Source organism: Hemicordylus capensis, chromosome 2 (assembly GCF_027244095.1).
Source record: "Hemicordylus capensis ecotype Gifberg chromosome 2, rHemCap1.1.pri, whole genome shotgun sequence".
Lineage (NCBI taxonomy): Eukaryota > Metazoa > Chordata > Lepidosauria > Squamata > Cordylidae > Hemicordylus > Hemicordylus capensis.
Window position 1 is genome coordinate 417,007,037 of NC_069658.1, and position 18,598 is coordinate 417,025,634.

Below are 18,598 nucleotides of genomic sequence, written 5' to 3' on the forward strand. Positions count from 1 at the left end.
CAGTCCGCTTGCTGCCCGACACCTGTGTCCACCACTGGACTGGCAGTGTACCCTGTTTCACACATACAACTGAACCACAGGTAGGACATGGCCAACAGGAAGCATGCCTCAGCTGCACAGTCTTCTATAGCCTTTTCCTCAAGCTGTTTTGGAGCCCTGCTCTTCCAACTCCCAGCAGAGTGAGGGCTTGTTGTTCAGAGGCTGCCTCATATCAGGAAGGGTATGGCCATCATCTAAATTGAACCTGGGTATAGACCCCTTCAAAAATTCATGGTGCAGATAGGAAGTGTACTACCCTATGTGCACTGGCCATAATATGTAAATAACTGCATTTATGTACAGATCTGTAAGTATGAACACTGTGTACAGCTTGTATGTGTGTGTGTTGAGTGTAACATGTGAATATAACTAAGGAGACCTGGTTATCCTGTCCCTTCCATGGTCAGGGTACACTCACCTATGGAAGCATAGTTGTTTGTGGTTGCTGAACCTGGCTGTTCTGAATTAAGCCTGTAGGCTGGAAAAAAAAACTAGGGGGTAGCACTCCATACTGACTGTTCATGAGACAAATTACTGTAGTTTATACTGGATGTGAGAAGAGGCTGAAGCATAATCACACATTTAATGCAATTTTCATGAACACCATAAAAAAAGTTAACAAGAATCCTTGAAGCAGAGTATCTGTTCTACAAGCTTGTATAACTTTAACTGCTGTGGCTTCCATCGAGGAATCCTGTGAACTGTAGTTTTTGTAGGCTGCTGAGAATTTTCTTAGAGATACACAACCCCATCTCCTCACTGAACTACAGTTTCCAGAATTCCCCAAGAAGATGAAATACCTATTAAACCAGTTTTTCTCATCAACAGTGTGGATACATCCTGTGGAGTAAACAGCTCATATATGTGCTTTTCATGGATTCTTCTTTTCTTTCACTTGAGGTGAAAGAAATTTCCCACACAGCCTAGAAAATGCTTAAGTGACATTTTTTGATATTCTAAGCAAACTGGGAGTGGTTAGGGGATAGCATTGCTGAGACTACCTCTGTGTCCACAGCCTTCGTGTGGTGGTGACAGAGTGACTCACTTGAGACCCACATAGGAACACAGGAAGCTGCCTTATAGCGGGTTGGACCATTGGTCCATCTAAATCAGTATTGTCTACACCAGGCTTGCTCAACTTTGGCCCCCCAGCTGTTTTTTGACTACAACTCCCATAATCCCCAGCCACAGTGGCCAATAGTCAGGGATTATGGGAGTTGTAGGCCAACACCTGAAGGAGGGCCAAAGTTGAGCAGCCCTGGTCTACACTGACTGGCAGTGGCTCTCCAAGGTTCCAGGCAGGAGTTTCTTCCAGCCCTACCTGTAGATGCCAGGGAGTGAATCTGGGACCTTCTGCATGCAAGCAGATGCCTTGCCACTTACCTACGGCCCCATCGCATAAGGAGGATATGTTACAGCAGACAGTGCACACATGTAGTCGCCACATGCAAAGCAAGGCAGACCTTGCTTAACAAAGGGCAATTCATGCTCGCTACCGCAAGACTAACTCTCCTCCCCTAAGAATGTTACCCAGGTAGGAGGAGGGCCCATGGAGGGCAATCTGGCCAGGGCCCCCTGAAATTTGAGGCCCTTGAAATACAGTCCAAGTGCAATGAAAAGTCAGGAGTGGGAGTGGAGGGTGGTTGGATACTCCTCTCAGACTCTTACAGTCCTGTATTCCCTAATCTGAACAGATACACTGTTCTTGCACAGATAAGATAGCCAAGTGGTTTCCTTGGAGGCACCCCCACTTATCTAGTTTGCCTTTTGGTGGTAGTGCTTGGTGAGTCAGCAGCAAGAAGGAACACAACACCTTTCCCATATATTCCCATCCCTTCTGCTTCTTTTACATGTGTTGACCTTCTGCCCCCTTTTGAGTCACAAGATTTATATCACACTACATTGCAGAGTTTGGGTATATCTAATTCTCTAGCATCTTGCACTCCTTTTGCCCTGCACAGAGTCTGGAGTTCTGTGATCAGAAAACCTGGATTTGCCTCGTGCCTTTGATGCACAGTGGGCTTTTCTTTTAATTCTGCTCTTATTTATTTTATGGAACAGTTCAACCACCACATGGCCTCATGGGGGTGTGGAGGGGGCGGGCAAGAGGGGGCAGTGGCCCTCTTGGATTCAGCCAGTTCCTACTGAATTCAAAGGGGCATCATCCTAGGGAGCAGAGGCAGAGCTAGCTGCCGCTGCCACTGCCACTGCCACTGCCTCCTCCCCTGCCACAGTTGCCTTCAGCCCCGGCTGGCTTTGGCCCCTGCCACTGGCCCTTGTGGCGCTGGTGGCAGAGGAACTAAACAGCATGCCCAGTGTGTGAAATGCCAGCTGAGAAATGGCAGCAGTGTGCACGCACCGTTTCCCAGATGGCTTTTCGCACACCAAGTGGACTGTTTAGTTCCTCTGCCACCAGCGCCATAGGAACTGGAGGCAGCAGCGGAGGTGGCGGAGGAGGAGGAGGAGGAGCTGGAGATGGTGGTGGTGGTTAATGGGCGCTGCTAGGGGATGATGGCAGCAGTGGTGGCAGCAGCAGCTGCTCTGTGGTGATGATGTCGCCATCCAAAAATAAAATGTAGATCCCCCTTGCTCCTAATGGCACTGAAATTCTTCTTCTTCTTAAAACTATTATTAAATTATTATTAAATTATTATGATTAATGTTATTAATTTATTATTAAAATATAACAATAAAATTAATAATAAAAATTATTATTATTTAATAATGTGTCAGCAGAATAGAAGAAAAAGAAATAGAAAAAATTACAAAATATAAAGATCTTCAAATCGAAATTGAAAGGTTGTGGCAGAAGAAGACCAAAATAATCTCAGTAGTAATTGGCGCCCTAGGTGCAATTCCAAAGCACCTTGAAGAGCACCTCAATACTATAGGGGTCACGGAAATTACCATCAATCAATTACAAAAAGCAACTTTACTGGGAACAACTTACATTTTGCGATGATATAAATATAAATAAATAAATAACAACAACAATATTGACAATAAAATTCAGGCATCCCAGGTCCTTGGGAAGGACTCGATGTCTGGATGAAACAAGCCAGTCAATAACATCTGTCTGACTGTGTGAAATAATAATAATAATAATAATAATAATAATAATAATAATAATAATAATAATAAAAAAATTAATTGAAGGCCCACCATGATCACTATTTGAACACAGGCCCCCGCTGGACCTCATTATACCATTGCTGGATGTGTGTTTTAGGAATGCTGGCTTACCCCACCCCCAGGTCCTGCATAGGTGCCCATGCATGGCTTGCCCTGGTAATTAATGAGCCACAGATTGGCCACCCAAGTATAAGTTATTAAAGTGCTTTCAACTTTTGTTCTTGTGGTGGACAGGAACAAACAGTGAGTAAGAAGAATGTGGATATGGAATTGTTGAATGCTGACATTGTTAAGGGGAGAGGAAGTGCAGCAAGAATGGAGTAGTGAATAACGTGACTAGGTCACGCTGGTGCCCGTATGATAGAGTGTTGGCTCTTGACCAGAGATATCTTTTCAAATATTATTGGTGATTCCTCTCAGTCAGCTGTTTAGGAAATACTGAGCAATATGTTAGATTTGGCCACCCTTTACAAACTAGAGTTTTGTTTCAAGTGTTTGTCTTTGTGTTCAGGTATTTGGATCCCCCCCACCCCCCAATGTGTGTTTTAGGAATGCTGGCTTACCCCACCCCCAGGTCCTGCATAGGTGCCCATGCATGGCTTGCCCTGGTAATTAATGAGCCACAGATTGGCCACCCAAGTATAAGTTATTAAAGTGCTTTCAACTTTTGTTCTTGTGGTGGACAGGAACAAACAGTGAGTAAGAAGAATGTGGATATGGAATTGTTGAATGCTGACATTGTTAAGGGGAGAGGAAGTGCAGCAAGAATGGAGTAGTGAATAACGTGACTAGGTCACGCTGGTGCCCGTATGATAGAGTGTTGGCTCTTGACCAGAGATATCTTTTCAAATATTATTGGTGATTCCTCTCAGTCAGCTGTTTAGGAAATACTGAGCAATATGTTAGATTTGGCCACCCTTTACAAACTAGAGTTTTGTTTCAAGTGTTTGTCTTTGTGTTCAGGTATTTGGATCCCCCCCACCCCCCAAACTTATTTGTAGGGATGTGCAGGATGTTCTGCAGTCAGAATGTTCCTCTTCGAAACAGGCCGTTCAGAGGGTTCCGAGCTTAGAACAGAACACCTCTGGAATGAAGGGCCTGGTCTGAGCTCGGAATGGAAATCTGCATATTTTCTGCAGATATGCCAGTGCGATGAAATTTTAATCTTTATTTTTTACTTCTCTCCTTCTCTTGCTATTTCCCTTGAACAATCCATTTGGCAATACTCTTTGGCACTTAAACCACAATAACCCTTACTTCAGAACCTTCTTTTTCTCTTTCTCTTTACTTTTTTGGGGGTTCCTTTGTCCTCTTTTTTTTTTTTTTAACGTGTGAACACCTCCCATACAATACAATTGTAATTTGAACAGTTTGTTCAAATTAGTAATTAGTAATTTGAACAGTTTGTGATTTTGTAAACTTTTGAAATTCTTGGATTTTCTTATTAATGCTATTAATTGTTATTGTTTGTTAATCTGGTGACTGCAGATCACCAGATTAAGGGGAGGAGGAGTATGTTTATTGTGACTGCAATAAACATACTCCTCCTCCCCTTTCTTTTTTCTTCACTCCTAGACTCTTGGCATATCTTTCAGAATGTGGACGAAAATGGCATTCTATTGGTTTCGCTGCCTCCTTGCAATAATTACTACATTGGCTCATTGGATTTTGATGGGTGTTATTTCCCCCCCTTGGCATCCTGTTCAGGGTGAGTTCACTGGGGAAAGATGATGAGTTCTCAATCTTTGCAAGGCTTTCTGCCAGAATCTATAGAGTGAAAGCCGCAGAAGCAGCTTTCATAGGCAGAAGTATAAGGACCTTATTTGTAATGGGCAAGAATCTGGTTCTTGTGAAAATATTCCCCATTGCTTCATGTGTTTATATGTTGTAATAAATATGTAAGCCTTCCAGTCTGAAAGCACTGGGTTAAGAGAATGTTTAGTTAAAAGAGATAACTAGACTGTAACTATTATGGCGGTTAAAATGGGAGAAAATTAGTTGTATATTGGCTTTTTCACAAGCCCAGTCTTGACTATGATGCTATCTCTATAATAATAAAAAACAATAATACTTCGCACATTTGAAGTTTTCAAAGTACTGCACACATTCATTAATCTCTGTAATCTTTATAACAGCCATATAAGGAGCATTATATAATTATCTCCATCCTGCAGAGATGGAGAGAACGGTTGAATTCTGACATTCCGCTCTGAAATGACTCCCCCTGTGGGGTTCAAAATGTGGCAAAGATGCATTTTGAATCAGATTGTGGTTAGGAGGAGATGCTATGGGGTGCAACTGGAGAAGAGAAATAGCAGGCATTGAAAGGGTTATGCACTTGCACTCCTTTCTTGCCAGGTCTCTGCTCAAAATTGTTCCTTCCAAAGTTGCTTTTTGTTTTTAAAAAGGAACATTTTTTTAAAAGGGGTTATGACTAAAATATTCCTGACAGATGCTAACGCAGCCTTGATGGCAGGACTCACCTGTGCCCATGTGTCTAAACCTGTGTTGGAGTTTGTAATTATTTAGCAAAGCACCAAGGAAGCTACCACTCCAGTTACAGAGCGCAGAGTTTAGTCGTTGCAGCTATTTAAGGAACACGCATTGAGATCATTGTAGAGTCTAAAATAAATTGATTTATTGGTGAAGTACATTTGAGATAGGAAAGACCTATCCTATCTATCAGCTACATAATGAATTGGTAAGGGGAGAGAGGTGTTTCCATCTTCTCTTTAGGAGGAAAGGAAGAGGACTGACTCACTACAGGAAGTCCCTGAGGAGTCAAAGCAGGGGTCATAGAGTAGAGGAAAGCAGGGACAGGTAAAGGAGACCCTCACTAGCTACCTCTACTCCCAATGCCCCAGTGGTCATTAGGATAGTTGGTGCAAAAGGTCGATGCACTGGAACTTGTTCCTTCCAAAGTTGCTTTTCATTTTAAAGAAGGAACAATTTTTCTAAAAGTGTGATGACTAAAATATTCCTGACAGATGCCAATGCAGCCTTGATGGCAGGACCCACCTGCGCCCATGTGTCTAAACCTGATGAACGGTTGAGATGATAGTGCAATGTGTGAGGACGCCTTGGGCAAAAATGCCTCTATCATACCACTTTCAACCCTCTTTTCAAACTATCATTGATAACATCTCCAGTTTCAGAGCTGTTTTAGATACACAAGCGTATGGTGACTCTCATGAGGAGAAACCAGTGTTCTTAGGTCGTGTCAGCGCTGAGTCAAGTGCCACTGTCAAGTTGGAGCTAGGAGCTGAGCCAGGGGGTTAGAATCAGGAGGTCAGAACCAGGGGGAAATCCAAGAACCAGAGCCCAAATAGGTCCGGACCTACTCTTAGGAGATCAAATCAGTAATTATTTTCCTGCTGAATATTTACTTAGGATCTCTAACGGAGACCATCGTAGGGCTCTTTCAGCGGCCAGACTTAACGCCCTTCATACGGCAGTATTAGAAGGACGTTTTGGGAAGGTGCCCTACAATCAAAGATTATGTCCATGCCAGAATGGTGAAGTGGAGACCACAGAACACCTGATCCTGAGGTGTAGATTTTATATTGAATTAAGGGGAAAGCTTCTTTCCCCACTGCTAATTCATTTTAATTCTAATTGTCCCTCTGGTAGGGACAAGGTTCTTTTTTTGGTTGCTGCCAAGTCCGAGTATGTTTACAGGAGGGTAGCAAAATTCTTATTTATAGCAAGTAAGATTCGATTTAGAATGATGGAGGCACAAGATGCTGGGTTGTGCATTTTAGATTGACTGGTTTATTTGAATGGAATTGGCTATATGTGCGGTATCGGAAGCCATTAATGTTTTATCCATTTTATGTTAAATGTATTGTATCTATTTTATGTATTTATTCTTGCTGTTGTTTTTTTTGTATGCTGGCCTTGGGCCGAAATAAACAATAACAGTAACAGTAAAGAACCAGAGCTAATAAAGAGACAACCACGGCCACACAGTCCCAGCCTGAACAGGAAGTCTTCATAGCTCTTCCTGTTGAGAAGAGCCAATAGCCAGCCTGGATGGGTGGAGTCATTCCCATGCCTGGAAACCCTTCATCACCTAGGGAGATGCTGCAGCTTGTAGCCTTGGTGGTTATGCTAAAACTTTAATGCGGTGGAAGAGAGGATCTAGCCCCCTTACCTTTTGTGATAACACCCTTAGTTACTGTTTTTAGGAGGCTATGGGGGCATGATTGGGCTAAAATGTGAGGGTGGTGCTTGTATATGCCTGTAGAAGGCAGTGCTTGTAGAGGTCCACTAATTAGCTTCCCCACCCCCAATCTGAGCACTGCTTAATACACAGGGAGGCTGTGCATATAAAAGCTGCAGTTACAAGTTAAATAGATTCATAGCTGTCGCCAAAAACTGCAGGCCAGCATCTCCTCCTCCTCCTCTCCTCCTCCTCTCCCCCTGTAATGACCAGAGACAATGAATGCATGATATAATGCCCTCATTCTATGAGTTTCTCCTACCCACACAACTGTCAACCAAGGAAGTAGAGCAGGAATGGGGAAATAATGTCATGTGCTGCTGAGTATCCCGAGATGTGGTGGGGGAGAGAAGTGAAAGACACAGGGGCCTTCCTATTCTGGGCAGCTCCAATTACATCTGGACAGCACCCACAACCTAGTTCCAGACTCAGGATATGGAAGTGCATGGAATGAAGTGCTTGTCGCTATACTGTGGTTCTGCAGTTTGTGAAATTGTAAGTCAATAAAATTAATAGCTGCAGCAATTAGAATAAACAAGAGGTGAAAACAATTAAGATGGCCAGGAGCTCAAATCAAGAATGTCGTCATCATCATCATCATCACTTGAGCTTTCTCAGGATTTGATTTTTCCATTGCACAGAGTGAAATGGCCAAAGCATCTCGCAAGAGGACTCCGCAAGGCTTGCTGCTTTTTATGAAACCCTCCTGAGCCAGCATTCCTGCACCGTCATACTGACTTTGCAAAGGGAAACACATAACTCTCAAATTCATGTAGATGTAGTAGATGTAGCACAGATATAGCATAGCTCCCCCTCGCTCAAAAAACAAAACAAAATAAAAAACTTGGCAAAGAAAAAGTAAGATATGCTGAGCTGACCACAAGCCTTTATTATGCAATTCTTGACTAAAGTACCTATACTTGTTAAAGAATATAGAGGAGCTCTGGAATAGATTAACAGCTCACATGATAGTCCCCGTTTCCCAGAAATGCTGCTGTGGCATCTCAGCTCCCTTTAAGCCGGCCTGCTCAACTTAGGCCCCCCAGCTGTTTTTGAACTACAACTCCCATAATCCCCAGCCACAGTGGCCAAGAGCCACCGATTATGGGAATTGTGGGCCAACATCTGCAGGAGGGCCGAAGTTGAGCAGCCCTGAATGTGTATGTTTCCCCTTTTGATATACCAGATGCTATGATTGTGAATCCAGGTTGCTTAGATAATGTTGTTGCCAAAGCACATTATCATAATATCATTCATAACTTCCCCTGGAAACTCAGTTCACTGAATCATGTGAAAAATCTCATTTCCTAGGGCTTTCTAGTTTCCATGGCTCGGGAGGATAACGAAAGATGAATCCTGAAAGCTTTCAAACTGTGCTTCACAATGTGTTAAGTACATCTAAGAGTCAGATCCTCAAGACATGCATTACTGTGGCAGCATTTGGATAGTTTGTCAAAATACAGCTATGGCAGCACCCCATGCTTATCCAGCCATTTAGCTATTTAACAAGCAAACAAACAGATGGGCAATATGTTACTTATCTCAGTCCTTTTATACAAAGGGTTATACACATATATACTCTGCCTCATATATATCCATATACTCATTTGTGCACTGCCCAGAGCCTTTGGATGGGGCAGTTTAGAAATGTAATAAGAAAACAAACAAACAAACAAACAAACATTCTGCCTAAAACTTTGGAGAGCTGCTGCCAGTCAGTTTAGGTAATATGGAGATAGATGGACCACTGGTCTGACTCAGTATAAAATAGTTTCCTATGTCCATATATGTTCACCAGGGGCTTTTACGCACAGCAGGTTTTACTGTGAGTTTACGGGGAGGCTTTAAAGTGAACTTGAAATTGTCCCCCAAACCCAACACAAACAGTGGATCCCCGCTCCCACCGGAGATAAACCGGGTTACACTCTAATGCACAGTGAAAAACACAAATTGTGTGTTGAGTGCTCCCCAATAACTCACAGGGATTTCAGGATAAATCTAGCTGATGTGTGAACGCTCCCCCTCCATTCTGGAAGAGATGCAAGCTAAATGGCTTTAAAAGCCCTGTGTGAAAAGCTTCCATTGAAACCTTGCACATTATGAGATTGCTCTGGCACAGTCGTCATAAGAACTTATCCTAAACATGATCTAGTTCTTGCAGTCCTCCATAGAGCAGACTAGATGAATGCAATGAAATTAGTTGGCAATAGACTCAAGCCAGCATAGGCAAATGGATGTTTCTCCTGGCTTCATGGACTATATCAATCTGTGGAATTTATAGCTGCAAGATATGGTGATAGCCACTAGCTCAGATGGTAAAGAAAAAAGAGGGGGGAAAGAGGTTGAGTAAATTTATGGAATATAGATCTGTCTCTAAGTTTAGAGTTAATAATTTGCCGAAATAGGAGAAAGTGATGTTGTATGTAATTTAGAGCCGGTAAAAGAATTCCAACTCTTATGGGTCATTGGGTGAGGCAGATTTCTGCCTTATCATTTCATACCACCAGCCAAACACAGTGGCTCTGGTGTTTGCATGGGGATCCTTTGGCTCCATGAATGTTGAAGTGTGCCGGGCTCCTGTTCTATTCTGCAAGTCCAAGAAATGCACTCTGTACACTGTGGAATCCAAGGGAAAGGGTTGTGATATGTGAGGACAAGACAGTGGAGCTGAGGAATATTACCAGTTTAATGAGATACATATTATGTACAGAGAGGCAAGTGCATTCCGCCTTCAGTGCTCTTGCTGATGGCTGTTTGTTAGCCCTGCCTCTCCTCCAGGACTGGAATACAAATAACTAAAGTCCCATTCAAAAGCTGGCCTGGATCAAGAAATGGATTAACCAAAAACACCACATACACTATAAGGGTTCTTGATTGTGCACAGGGCACCAGAGGGCCTGTATTATTGTTATTATTATTATTTTTACATTTATATCCCGCTCTTCCTCCAAGGAGCCCAGAGCGGTGTACTACATTCTTGAGTTTCTCTTTCACAACAACCCTGTGAAGTAGGCTAGGCTGAGAGAGAAGTGACTGGCCCAGAGTCACCCAGCTAGTTTCATGGCTGAATGGGGATTTGAACTCGGGTCTCCCCGGTCCTAGTCCGGCACTCTAGCCACTACACCATGCTGGCTGTAGAGCTTTGGATCCCAACCCACTTGTTTAACTTCCTTATGTCCAGTTGCAACTTCTAAAATGCAAACATAAGAAACTGCCTTAGAATTCATCCAATCGTTGGTTCATCTTGTGCATTAGCCTTGTCTGTTGTGACTGGTGGTGACTCTCCAAGGTCTTAGAAGTCTTTCCCAGCAGTGCAGCTTGAGATTCTTTTTATTTGGAGATTCCAGGGCTGAACCTGGGACCTCCGGCAGGCAGAGCATCCTGCCACATGCTCTGTCAATGTGCCTTGGGCCCTTTCTGTGACATCTGGATCAGATCTAATAGGACTCATCATTAGCACCCGCCTCTTAAGGCCAGCTCTTAACACCCTCAAGAGCACTCCTCCCCACCACTTGCAAGTAAAGTGGAATGGGCTATAAATATACACAGACAGATTTCATATTTTCTGCTGGGTGTATTTTGTACTTGGTCATTCCTATCAGAGCATTTTTTTTTTAAAAAAGTCTTGCATTTATTAAGTTTTATCATGCAATTCCTAAAGGAGTTCAGAGCAGCATGTATGAGGCGGAGTGTGACCTCACTTTATTGTTACAACAACATTCTCCAGTGTGCTGCATGAGTGAGTGGGCATTTGAACATGGGTCTCTTCTGATGACTAAATGCAACAGGACCTATTTGCATGACCATATGAGCTCATAGCCCGGGGGGAGAAAGCATTTACTGTGCCGTCTATTAGATGCTTGTACCCATGTGAGCCAGTCATGTACATCTCTCATAATCCTCAGTATTCAGCTTTTGACATACCGTTGCAAGCACTTTCAAAAAAATTTATTCTTGAGAGAATTATGTTCCATCTACTGTTTGGACAATGTGTTGTGAAATGTGGGAACCTTTCTTGTGAAATAAATAACTGTTTGCTGTGAACAACTCACAGACTTATATTAACTGTTTTTTAAAAAACCCAATCTATAAAATGCTGGAACTTAAGAAGTTACAGAACTGTGGCAACACTTCCATCTGAAGTTTTGCTGCCAGGATACTTATTTTCCTAAATGCGTCAATCCAGAAAAGATGTATTTCAGACACAGCATACCAGGAACCACCCTTGGGTAAGTTCTCATTGGGAGAAAGCCGTAGTCTTGTGCAACATCCATTCATTTCAAGGGAACTTGCACAAGACTTCAATGTATATTGAGCCTGACATCAGTTATTAAGCAAGAAGCCTATCAACTGGTGGGAAAGTCACCTAAATACAGGTAAGGCCTTGCAGAATGAGCAGAATATGGTTTTGATTTGCCCAACTCTTGAAGAGTGGTTTTTCTGTGTCCCTGAAAAGAGAAATGTCTGCGCACTGGGCATTTTTGGATTATTTCCCAGAAAGTTCATGTTCTGAGCACTTTTTTGATGCTTCATTTTTTGGTCTCTTGGTTGTCTGACAACCTGTTTTGAACCAGAAAAGCCACTTCCAGCAGAAGTGATCAGGAGGAGCAAAGAGATGATTAGGTGGAAGAGACATGCCCCTTTCCCCATCTTCTGTTTCTTCACTCCAGATTTTACATGCAGTTTCCCCTCCCTGCCCGCCCACCAACCCCCCACTATGATGTTTTATGTTTATGGAATACACCTTTAAAGCCCTACAGGGTACAAAGTAGCTTGGCTCACTTATATGAGGCATCTGCCATTACTTATACATTATAGTACCCTGCTGCTTTTTTTTGGCCTCCACTTTCTGCTTGTTCAGAAATGTGGTAGCAATTATATGAGTTAATCAGGACAGGAGACTGATATGTGCAATATGCTTTCTTTGGAACAAGCAGTTGGAACTGATGAGCCTTTGGCCCTTCTAGGCATGTAAATCTCTGATTCTCTTGTTATTTGGTTTTTACAGAGCTACACATACTTGAACCAAAGATTCTGTTGCTTCAATCTTCTGTACACCTATTTGCAAGTCAGTCCCACTGAACTCAGTGGAACTTACTTCTGAGTAAACATGCACAGGATCAGGCGACACCATATTCATGCATTTTTGCTGTGCATTAAACCATCTTAATGTATGCTGGCATTCTCATTCCCTAGAAACAAGCCAAATATTACTGGCACAGCATACGATACTTCTTCACAATGTGGGATTAATTGCTTATAATCCTCTCCTTCCTCTAATATTGGCAGAAGATTTTCTTTTAAATGATTTACAGTCATTACTGACAAGGAGCTCTCTAAAGGGAAGAAGGAGAGATAATGGAGAGATATTCAAGAATAAAGAACTGTGGGTACTTCATACATTACAATTTTCTACACAAAAAGCACTTACATGTAGGAAACAATGCAAGCCCCTTTGTAGAATGTTGTGTGTGCAGGCCCATGCATTTTATGACGTTATACAGATTGGGAACCCGTGAATGGCTGAAGTGTCCCCATGATTTCCACATGAGGTACATTCAGTGGAATGTGAATGGGCCTGCAAGCGAACTGATGGCATTCGTATGAACTTCATGTTATTTCTCACACATGTAAAATGAAGAAAATATGCAATGTAGGAAGTGGCTATAGATACATCTTAAAAGAATCACATGGGTCAGTTTCATTCACTGACATGTACCTTTCATTTTCAGAGTATTCCCTACTTCTTTAGAATAGATCAGAAGATTCCAAAGGGCTGATTACTCTACCAATGTAACCAAACACCACTTTGACTTGCTTGGACTTAATGATTTGAAAAGTAACAGTCTAAACAAGGAAAATGTTAATGTGTGGAAGTAGGTGATAATATCCTGTTTCAGCTGTACAGAAAGTGGACGGGAGGACACAGTGGTAGATTGTTTGAAACAGGGGTCAGTTTAATTGAAACTAATAAGAATGGAGAGAGAGAGAGAGAGAGAGAGAGAGAGAGCTAAAGCTGGATTTTAATAAATAATCCACATCGTTTGTATGTTACAATCCATAAAACACTGGGGTTACATGAATTAGAAATTGTAAGCTTGCTGTTAATTACAAAGCTTTGTCCAAAATGGCATACACGTTCTCAGTTTTTTTTAATGCTTTCCCTCAGTACCACTTCATACATTGCATATTTTCTACAGTTTTTCATGTGTGAGAAACAACATGAAGTCCACATATACTGACTGTCTATTTCTGATCTATGCATTCTTCAAGTACTATGCTTTCATGGTACTGTACACTAATCCATAATTCATTTTATTTATATACTTACAAAATTTGAGGCACACCTGGGTCATAAAGCACTCAGGGCAACATGTACAAAACAATAGCAAATATGATAGATTAAATCAGTATAAAACACAGACCACACAAACAGCATTAAAACACACATGATATTTAAAATACATGGATATCAGTGTAATTTTAATGTGATTTTATGGAACTTTATTGTATTAACTTTTGTGAACTGCCTTGGGATGAGTTTTATGAAAGGTGGTATGTAAAGTGAATGAATGAATGAGTGAATGAATGAATTAAGCCTGAAAAACAGCATTACAGTGAAAACCATTTGGCCATTTCCCATACCAGGTCGACATGGAGAAATAGATCTGGGTGTCATCAGCATATTGATAACACCCAGCACCAAATCTCCTGATGACCTCCCAGCGGTTTCATGTAGATGTTAAAAAGCACTGGAGATAGTATGGAGCCTTGTGAGACTCCACACTTCAGTTCTCGCTTAGCAGAAAAACTGTCTCCAAGCGACACCATCTGGAATCTCCCCGAGAGGTAGGAGTAGAACCACTGTAAAACAGTTTCACCCATTCCCACCTCCCTCAGGTGATCCAGTCGGATACCATGGTCGATGGTACTGAAAGCAGCAGAGAGATCCAAAAGGATCAGCAGAATCACACTCCCTTTCGATAGCCAGTTGGAGATCATCCATCAGGCCGTCCAAGGCAGTCTCAACCCCATAGTCCACACAAAAGCCAGTTTGAAATGGGTCTAGATAATCTGCATAATCCAAAAGTCTCTGGAGCTGAGAGGCCACCACCCGCTCAACCACATTGCCCAACCATGGAAGATTAGAAACAGGTTTGTAATTAGCTAACTCTGAGGGATCCAGTGTAGCTTTCTTCAAAAGTGGTCTAATAATAGCCTCCTTAAGACAAGGAGGCATCCTGCCCTCCTTCAGAAAAGCATTTATAATATTTACCAGACCCTCTCTGATAATATGATTATCAGAAGAGATAAGCCAAGTTGAGCAAGGGTCAAGAGAACAGGTTGTAGGACGCACGGTCTGAAGCAGTTTGTCCACTTTCTCAGGAGTCACAAACTGAAAATGATCCAATCTAATCCCATAAGAGGAGTTGCTGGACACCACCACAGTAGACGCTGCAGTAACTGTGTTACCCAGCTTGGCTTGAATATGAGTGATTTTATCCGCAAAAAAGTCATTAAAATGTCACAGTGAGTGACCGATGATTCCAAGTTTAAATTCAAGTGGGAGGGGGTACATACTAGCTCCCTCACAACCCTAGACAGCTGGATGTGAATTTGCAGAAGCAATGCGGGCAGAAAAGAACTGCTTCCTTGCTGCCTGCACTGCCAGAGCATAGCTCTTCAAATGTACTTTGTGTTGTGCCTGATCAGACTCACATCGAGTCTTCCTCCACTTGCGCTCTAGTCATCTATCTTGCCCCTTCAGCTCCTGTAACTCATTCGAATACCACAGGGCTGTCTTTAAAGCAAGGTGGAGAGGATGCTTAGGAGCGATTGTGTCTACTGCTCTAATGAATTCATTATTCCATCTTTGTACCAGAGCATCGACAGAATCATTAGCAGAGCCAACCCTAAACCCTTCCAAGGCTTCTTGAAATCCTATTGGATCCAATAACCTCCTCGAGCGGACCAATCTAATAGGTCCTTCACCCCTTCAGAGGTGGGTCATGGCTGTAAGTTCTACAGCCCGATGGTGATCTGTCCATGACAATGGGGAGATGATAGGAGTCCCCACCCATGGAACACCACCCTGATCAGAGCAAAATACCAAATTGAGTGTGTGACTAGCATCATGTGTCAGACTAGAGACCAGTTGGGATAGGCCCACAGTCGTCATTGTAACTATGAACTCTTGAGCTGCTCCTGACAACCTGGTCCCAAAATAAACATCAAAGTCCCCCACCAACAACAACCTGGGCAAGTCCAATGCCAACTCAGCAACCAGATCTGTCAGCAAAATTAGGGACTCCACTGGGCAGTGGGGTGATCGGTACACCAGCAAAAGTCACAGTCTATCCCTGGTCCCTAGGCTTAGGTAGACACATTCAGTATAGGCCAAATCCCTGACAGGGATCCTGGTAAGGGAGATTGTATTCTTATAGACCACAGCCACCCCACATCCCCGACCACATCCTTTCACCTGCTCTACCATATAGTAATCCTCTGGGAGAAGCTGGGACCAAACTGGACCACTAGCCTCTCCCGACCAGGTCTCCAAAATACATACCTCCTTCAGCTCTTTCATCCATAATCAAGTCATGGACTACCTCAGATTTATTTTGAACCGACCTGGCATTACAGAGTATCTAAGAGAGCACCTTCTTTTACATGATTCCCACTGCACATTAAGTTTATCTGAGGAGGTCCATCTCCAGTTGCCACCGGTTCGTCTGGTGGCGACACAGAGGCGGGCCTTCTCTGTAGCTGCTCCTGGGCTGTGGAATGCACTCCCGGCAGAAATTCATAATTTGAGATCATTGCTGTCCTTCAGGAGAGCCCTTAAAACCTACCTATTTGGCCTGGCCTTCCAGGGTTTTAAATGATTAACTGTTTTAAATTGTTTTAAATTGTTGCCTTGATTTTCAGGGCTTTTAGCTGTTTTATTGGTTTTATTGTGTTTTAATAGTTTGATTTTAATTGTTAATTTGTTTTAATTGTTTTTATCATGCTGTGAACCGCCCTGAGCCATTTTGGAAGGGCGATATATAAATCTAATGAATGAATAAATAAATAAATAATTAGGTGAAGTTCTGTGGGTGAGTGGCATTGCTCTCCGAAATCAAAGAGGTGGTAGGCCTGCTGGAAGTGGAAACAGCAATTAAATTTCTGAAATTCCCTTCCCCTATAATGGCCCACTGGCCTACCAACGCCATATCTTCATCTATTCCCCACCACCACTGGTATAGCTGCCCCAAGGGTCATCCCCCACCTCCCCATCTCTGTTCAACCCAAAACACAGCTGCCGCTGCCAGGCCTAATTAAGTACTAGGCACCAACAAAGTGAGCAGGAGTCTTCCTTCCAGCGATCCAAGACCATAAGTTTGCCCCAGCCCCCAGCCCCTGAAGGCCACCACCAAAGACCGGCCCCCTTTGGCGGCCAATTTCGGTGGCTTCACCTCTGGCTGCAGGCCAGGAGATCAGAAGCCCATTGGGTGCGGCTCTCACCCCCAACCAATTCAGCACTATAATGGGACTTAATGCCACTATATCGGCTGGGAGTTATTCACACATGGCTCCATGCTGCGGGGTAAATGTTGAGCGAAGCCATGTCAAATCACACTCGCGGCATTGAGGGAAGCAGCCCCTCCCCTCTGCTCTCGGTTTTTGTTTTTACAGGTTCACATGGCATGCCTCCAGGTTTTCCTTCTAGCCAATGAGAGTGGGGAGGGAGAGAGAGAGATCACTAAAGAGCTACATCTGCATTTTAAAGACAGTATCCCTCTTATCATGCTAATAATTCTATGTCAGTGCCTCTCCCTATTTGCTCTGGTGTTTTCAGAAGAAGTAGCTTAAAACCTGTATTTAAAAAACCCAGAAATACCTCAAGATAAAGCTAGAATCCTCAAGACAAAGCCTGACTTGTGTGTGGAGTGGATCCAAGGATCTTGAAGGGACTTCAGGGTATGTTTGGCTGGTGTGTGAATGCACACACTCTCTCCTGAAGGAGATTCGGGGTAGAAGCCCTGTCTGTAAATCCTCCTGTTCATAACAGTAATGCTATTAGTATTTTGCTGATAACATAAAAGCATGTTATCAGAATAATACTGATGCTTTCTATGATTTTTTTGTATCTGTATATTTTTCAAAATGTTAATAAAATGTAAAAACAACCACCACAGCAAATTTAATCTCGATATAGGAAATTCCCTGCTGCTCACTTTACAAATTCCAGAAATAAATATTCATTCCCTAATGGAGTCATGATTTCTAGTCAGTACTGAGTATGTATCCATTTTGTGGGAGCCTATCAAGTTATGTCATATGCTCCTCTGTTAATATATTGCAGGTCCAAAACACGATCCTGTCATCATTTGCACAGCAGGCAAATATTGACACTGGAGACTTGTCCCTCATATTGAAAGTTCAATATAAGATCCTTGAAACAGATGATCGAAAGAGTTGGGATGAAACTAATAATCAGAATGACAGGTGGAACCCAGTTGGTTGTGGTAGAGAAGCTGGCAGCTGGACTGGGTGGATGTTGAGAAACATTCTGCGGTTGCCCAGACCAAAGTGAAGTTCAGTGTCAGGAAAAACAGCCTTGTAGTAGGTTGAAGCAGGCAAGGGAAGATGGCTGCCAAAGGCTGTGAGGAGGAGCCAGGCAAGTGCTGTGAACATATTATTGTTGTGTTATGACTAGGTGCTGTACAGAAATAAAAAAGAGAAGTAATTCTAAGTAGAACTAAGGGAGTCTACTTTCCGCTTCTTTTAACTCTTACATAGGACCTCCTCCCATGTGGTGTGAATTTGGTTTGTATTCAGATGTTCCAAAGAGGTGTTGGATTGACAAAAAATATATATCCTGTCAGGATCCCCTAGAATACCTCTTTCATGTGCTGTGAATTTGGTCTGTATTGGACTGTAAACACAAGCAATAGAAAGCACACACATATAGGCACACAGACACACAGAGAGATATGGGATCTCATAAGCCAGTGTTTCCCAACACTTTCCCTGCCCACTGAGGCACACTTAGATAGGGATGTGCACAGACCGGTCTGAAGCCCATTCTAAGGGCCTTCGGACCAGTCCGGAATTGGGGCCGGTTCGGTGGTTCGACACCAGGGGTGGACCTTTAAGGGCAGGGGAGGGTGTACTTACCCCTCCTGCTGCTTTCCCCCCTCCAGTGCTCCCATTTTTTAA